This window comes from Chrysochloris asiatica, unplaced genomic scaffold (genome assembly GCF_000296735.1).
Source record: "Chrysochloris asiatica unplaced genomic scaffold, ChrAsi1.0 scaffold00784, whole genome shotgun sequence".
NCBI lineage: Eukaryota > Metazoa > Chordata > Mammalia > Afrosoricida > Chrysochloridae > Chrysochloris > Chrysochloris asiatica.
The window spans coordinates 7,675-14,831 of record NW_006409302.1 but is presented as its reverse complement, the minus strand read 5'-3'; the positions used below and the strand labels follow the sequence as shown (position 1 = coordinate 14,831).

Here is a 7,157-nt window from a genome sequence, read left to right as displayed (position 1 = left end):
ATATATTCTCTTGTTTCTCCCTTGCCCATTGTCGTCCTCCACCACCACTGAAAAGAGCTGTAACCGCTGGAAGAGCTGTAACAATAAACTACTGTCAGAAGGATCCTGCTTGTCGCGTCCTTTATCGGCGAGGGCGCGCGACATCTTGGTCCCTCTCTTCCCATGTAGCTAGAGTCCTCAGTTGTTCCCCCTCTCCATGACCCCATTGCTGCCTCTGTCTCTAACATCACTGCATCTCTGGATAAGGTCCCATATTCTGCTTATGCTATTCTCCCTTGATGGTCTTAGGTTCCTCTATTTCTGGACTGTAACATTAACCACTCCCCTGTTTTTGTTACAAAACTTCTACCTCTACAATGTAACAGTCACAATTAGTCATGATAACAATTATTCACTATTGAATCATACAAATTGTATCCCCATCTCTTTTCACCAGACCCATCTAGACAAGTTATTCAGTGGGGACTCTTACTCTCCCTCCCCCCCCCAAACTCTTAACCTAAACTCCTTCTTGAAAACTTTTAAGCCAGTCACTTCATGCCTTTATCACTCCCTCATTTTAGGTAGCCAAGTTGCCTGTCCCTGTCTACCCTGTGTACAGTGGGGATAGCATTCATACTTGATGTGACGACTTCTTCCCTCTCTGTTGGCATTTATAGTTACGAGCTCCATGAGTCTAGGTCAGGTTCATCAAATTGGAGCAATTTACCCTTGTTTTTTTTTATTTATTTATGAGATTTAAAAATATATATATATATTTGTGTAGTCGAGTTCTGATTATCAAGCCAGTGAGGCTAAGTCAAATGGGTTCTCTTTGAAAGTTTTGGTGTTCTTGTGCATCTCCCCTCACTTCATATCAGGGGTATGCTTCACTCTCAGCTCTAGCCCTCTGTTGCTATATTCTTGTCCATGGGATAAGGTGTCCTCAGGTCTCACCACATTTTGGACCAACCAGCCCTTACTCTTTTCTCTCTCATCTCCAGGTCAACGGGAGTCAATGGACTTTGGTTAAACTCAACCCATTTTTCCATTGCTGCCATTCTCCCTCTTCCACTCACCAGTAGACCAATGTGGTCGCCAGGAAGCTTATATGCCTGTCCGTGTGTTCCCTTTAAGATTCAGTCTTAGAGCGGAGTTTGTCCTGAAAGAACTTGATTACTTGCCTCAATGGTTTCCTGGTGAACAGCTTGCTTATTCTTGTAGTAGCCAGTCATGCTGACATTTGTGTGTGTGTGTGTGTGTTTTTCCTGATGGTCTTTCTTTGAAGATGCATATTCTGTTGCTCTAGCTGTTTCAGGCTGATCTGTTTGCTTTGCTAGTGGGAATATTCCATTTCATAAGGTTCTGGGACTCAGGATTCCACCTAACATCCTAAAAACTGCTTTGCAAGAGGCCTATTTCACTGGGCAAGTTCTAGAACCCCTGTTAGGTATTCCAATCAATTATAGGCTGAAGATAGACTTACAAGTTTGCTGTAATCATGTTTCCCAACATTCCATTCTATCTCATTCAAGTTTATATTTTACAATAGTAGGTAAGGGTAACCAATATTCAAAGACAGTCAAGCGTTTTAATATTATTTCCCCTCTTCAAACAATGCCTATATCCCTTTATCACAGTGCCCTGTTGTTCCAAGGCTGTGCATGCATCACTAGTTACCTCTGTCCCACTTAGCCCATGCAAATCTGTCTCAGTGTTCCCCTATCTATGTTGTTCTTCCACCTCCTCCCCCTTCTTATATTGCTCTCACCAACATCCGAACTAACCCCCTCCCACTCCAACCACACTGCTGCCATTATCTTATATTCCATTAACTCTTCCCTTCATTTAAAATAGTCTGTTTTATCCTGTAATCTACCTGACTTCCTCACCACCAGGATCTCTGTTTTTACCTTCTTTCACATTGTAATTGTTTTCATCACACTGACCTCCCAGATCCTCTGTTCTTATAATTTTATTCTGTTTTTGAAACTTTATTTGTCAATTGAGTTCAGGGTGATGCTGCCACTTACAGCATTCTCTGGTTTTTATCTGTTCTTTTTGGTTCTCAGCCCACAGAACTCAATTTAGGATGTTTTTCATAGTGGGTTGTCTTTGTCAAAATTTCTTAGCTTCTGTTTAAACTGGAATGTTTTGATTACACCCTCGTTTTTGATCGAGGTAGAGGATTTGCTGTGTTCTTGGTTGTTAATTTTGTGTTTTGTTTTTTCTCCCTTCCTTCCTTCCTTCCTTCTTTCCTTCCTTCCTTCCTTCCTTCCTTCCTTCTTTCAGAGTTTTATATATGTCTCCCCATTGCCTTCTTGCCTGCATGGTTTCTGTTGAGAGGTCTGAACTTAATCTGATTTGCTAGGCTTTGTACATTATAGTTCTCTTTTACTTAGCTGCTTTCAGGATTCTGTCCTTATCTTTAATTTTGGAGAGCTTGATTATTATATGTTTTGGTGATTGTCTTTTAGGGTCTATCCTTCTTGGGTTTTGTTGAACTTCTTAAAGGCTTATCTTTTCACCTTTCAGGATGTTAGGGAAATAATCTTCCAGAATCCCTATAACTATTTCCTCTGTGAAATTTTGTGATTCTTCTTGTTCCTGAATGCCAATAATTCTTAAGTTATTCCTCTTCATGTTGTCCAACATGAATCTTAGACCTTCTTCAGATTTTTTATTATTCTTTTCTCTGCTTGCTCTTCTATGTTTGTAGTGTTGAGAGATTTATCTTCTAACTCACTAATTCTGGCTCTTATCTCTTCAGTTATTTTTGTTTGCCCTTTCAGTGTATTGTCCATTTCTGATAGTCTATTATTAATATTTTGGACATCTTTTTGTAGGTTTTGAATTGTTTCCTATGCTGTATCTATCTTATATGATTGTTCCTGTAGCTCTTTCCTGACTTCTTCCTTATTTTTCTCAACTCCTCTAAAGTGTTTTAATACATTTCATTCCTTCTCAGGCATTTACAAAGCCAGCCCTCCTTCCAATATGAACTCAAAGTCTACTTCCAGCTCATTATTCTCAGTCATTTTATCTCATTTCAGGAATTGTGTTGATATGGTTATCTGTTTCTGTTTTGGGGGCATATTGAGGATTATCTGTGGCCTTAATTCTTAGATGGGTGTGTATTTTGGTATTTTTTATGCTTTCTGGTTGCCTCCAGGTAAATGTGACCCAGGGGATTTGCTTCCCTTTTCACTTTTCTTCCTTAGAAAGTTCAAGATTCCACTGATGGCTGTTGTGACATAACTCAGGATTTATTATTATAATTTTGTTCACAAATAGGATCTTTAATTTGTCACCATTTAAAGTCTTAATTTTTAAACAGATTCTTGAACTGGTGGCTCATAGCCATTAGCTCGTTCAACTTTAGCACCTGTCTCATCTTCATTAGCTTTTCCAGAACTACTGCCTTCACCATGAAGCTCCATGAGTTTTCCCAACTCAAACTTGGGCTTATTCAGAATTTTTATTTTCCTAACAAACACATCATGAAGAGGGTACATAGACTGGTGATCCTTCTCTATGTCCTTTCAAATGCTGTCTGGAATCAGTTTATAGGCCACTTCTTTTCAGTCATTTGTCTGCACCACTTGGTTTATGATTTCCATCATTTTCTTCCAGATTTGAAGGGCTGTTGGTGCTGAACATAACATGTCTTCAAATCTGGTTGTTGCATCTTTTAGTAAAGCCAACTCAGTACAAGCAAATCAAATAATCATGTACAGTCTTGACATCAACGTGAGCTTCATTTTTTGACCATGGAGCACATTTTGTCACAGGTAAGATCCATGCCACGGAAGTTGGTCAAGCAGTTTTTTCCCTGAACATTCTCATTAATTAGCTTGGATTTTCTAAATGCAACTTCATCATTCTGCAGGTCAGCAAGACTCACTTCAAAAAAACGACCCTTGAATCCATCAGTTGCAATTTTGGTTCCTTGGGTCCTTTTGACTACTGTTTTCCCAATATTTCTTATATTGAACATAACTAGTGCCTTCACATCATAACAATCTTTCTTAGAAAATGGAACAACTATTTTCTTCTTGGCTCTTTTTCTGCCACCTTTTGTAAGGTGCTTGTTCTTGCTGACCGCCATGGTGCTACTGAGAGAGCCAAAAGCAGGATTTAGTTTTTGTCCTATTTCTTTTTAGTCTGCCTGTCGCACTCCACAATCCCCATTCAGGCTTTTTTTCCTAGTGATAAACAGTTTAGGGCCAACTCAGACATTTTTACAGAGATGTTTGGTTTTAAGAGGAAACTGTCCCTATAAATTTCAAGGAGATCTGTGTACATATGTAGTAGAACCCTCTGGGGGGGGTGTCCACTCGCTCAAGCATCCCCTCTGGTCACCAGAATGGAGGTGTGTAGACAATGAGAGACCAATGAACAGATAAAAAGCAAACAAATAAACAAACACACAAAAAAAGAATGTCCACAATGGAACCAAAGGAAATCAAAAGGATATTCACAAAATACTATGAAGAGTTGTACTCCAAAAAATTTGAAAACTGTGAAGAGATGGATACATTTTTAGAAAAACACCACCTACCTAAACTTATGTGGAGTGAAGTAGAAAACCTGAAACATATCAGAGATTCATATCAGGGATGCAAGTATGGTTCATCATTAGAAAAATCATCAACATAATCCACCACATAAATAAGAAAAGGGGGTAAAAAAGAACCATATGATTATATTGATTGATTTGGAAAAGACATTTGACAAAATCCAACATCCATTTCAGTTAAAAACACTCAATAAAGTAAGAATTGAAGGGAAATTCCTCAACATAATTAAGAGCATATATATAAACTCAACAGCCTACATTACTTTCAATGGAGAGAAGCCAAAAGCCTTTCCTTTGTGAACAGGGACCGACAAGGATGTACTTTGTCACCACCCCTATTCAATATTGTTCTGGAATTCTAAGCAGGAGTTATACAACAAGACAGGGAAATGAAAGTCATCCAAACTGGCAAAGAGGAAGTAAAACTATATTTGTAGATGATATGATCCTATAGGTAGAAAACCCAAACACTCAGGAGAAAAGCTAATAGACCTCATTGGAAGATTCACCCAAGTGGTAGGATAGAAGTCCAAGACAAAAATGTCAGTTGGATTCCTCTATACCAAAACGAGAGTGCTGAAAAGGATATTAGGAAAGCAATACCATTTATATATAATAGTGACCCCAAATGGTGAAATATATAGAAATATATAGGAATAAATGTAACCAGAGAAACAAAGGACTTATACAAAGAAAACTACAAAACACTACTACAAGAAACCAAGAGAGACCTCCAAAAGTGTTAGAATGCACCATGCTTCTGGATAGGGTGACTTAACATTGTGAAAATGTCAATACTTCCCAAAGCAATTTACACATAAAATTCAATCCCAATCTAGAGTCAATCAACATTCTTCAAAGAGATGGAAAAATAATTATAACTTTTATATGGAAAGGAAAGAGACTCAGGATGAGCAAAGCACTGCTTAAGAAGAAGAATAAGGTTGGAAACCTCTCACTCCCTGACTTCAAAATTTGTTACATGGCTAGAGTGGTCCAAACTGCTTGGTCCTGGTTCAATGAAAGATACATTGATAAATGGAACAGAATCAAGAATTCAGAAATTAACCCAGCCACATATAGCCAACTGATTTTTTGACAAAGTACCTAAACATATTTCATGGGGAGGGGATAGTCTCTTCAACAGTTGGTGCTGGCAGAACTGGAAAGAAATATGAAAAAGATTGAAAAAAAGACCTTCACTTCATGCCTTATACAAAAACCGACTCAGCATGGATTAAAGACCTAAATGTGAATCACAGAATTATGAAGGCCATCAATGAAAAAATCGGGACAAATGTGAGGGAGCTAACCAAGAGAATATACAGACTACCAAACATTTTGAAAACTACACAGATAAAAGGAGACAAAATAGATGAGTGAGACAAAATAAATATTAAAAACTTATGTGCATCAAAAGACTAAAATGGGTAAAGAGTAAAAAGGGAACGCATAGAATGGGAAAAGATATTTTGCAATGACATAATAGACAAGGGACTCATTTCTAAAATATATAGGAAAGTACAACACCCCACAAAATAAAGACAAACAACCCAATTACAAATGGGTGCAGGACATGAACAGACACTTCCCCAAAGAGGCGATCCAGGCAGCCAACAAACATATGAAGAAATATCATTAGAGCGATGCAAATCACACCAACAGTGAGATATCAACTCATACCAGCAATAACAGCAAAGATTAAAAAAAAAAAAAGTAGAGGATAATAAATGCTGGCAGGGATGTGGAGTGACTGGGCTGCTCCTGTATTGCTAGTGGGACTGTGAAATGGTTCAAACTCTTTAGAAAGCAATATGGAACCACCCCAGAAGGTTAGAAATAGAAATACCTTAGGTTCCAGCAATTCCTCTACTTGGTATTTACCAACAAGAAATATTACCCATAATATGAGTAAGTATATGCACACCAATGTCCATATAAGCACAATTTACAATAGCAAAAAGATGGAGATAGCTTAAGTGCCCATCAACTGAAGAATGGATATACAAAGTATGGTACATACACACTATGCTACCTTAAAGAATAACAAGAAAGCTTCAAGCCACCGCATAACATGGATGAAGTTTGAGGACATTATGTTGAGTGAAATTAGTCAATCACAAAAGGAGGAATACTACATAGGACCACTACTGTAAAATAATTAGAGATGTACCCCTACTAAGGGCAGGGGTGATTCTTTGCTGGCTAATGGGATTTGGGGGGTGGGGGAAGGTGGAACACAGGGTAGGTAATAGAAATAGGATAATTTGAGTTCTAGGATGGGGGGGCAATACACAAGAAAGGGAAGTTTTATGGAAGAACAAAGTGGATGGGTGATCAATTAGGCAGTGGGACAGAGATAAATAATGATGTATGACAAACCTGGAACAACAGGACTCTGAGATACAGGGATTGAAACATGGTTGGAATTAGGAAAAGGGGGGAAATCATGTTAAGATGCTTGGCTGTCTTTTGAATCTTGGTTTCCATCACATACCATTATAAAATAGACACTTGGGAGAGAGAGAAAGGAATAGCCAGAAATATCACCAGATAGTTCTTCATTGCAATGTGCCAGTGAAGGAGGCTTCATGTGGAG

At 38.3% G+C, this 7,157-nt stretch overlaps 1 pseudogene; it reads right to left on the bottom strand.

The window, feature by feature from the left end:
• Nucleotides 1-3,308: 3,308 nt before the first annotated feature.
• LOC102837703 lies at nt 3,309-4,087 on the bottom strand (annotated as a pseudogene).
• Between the last annotated feature and the right edge of the window lie 3,070 nt (nt 4,088-7,157).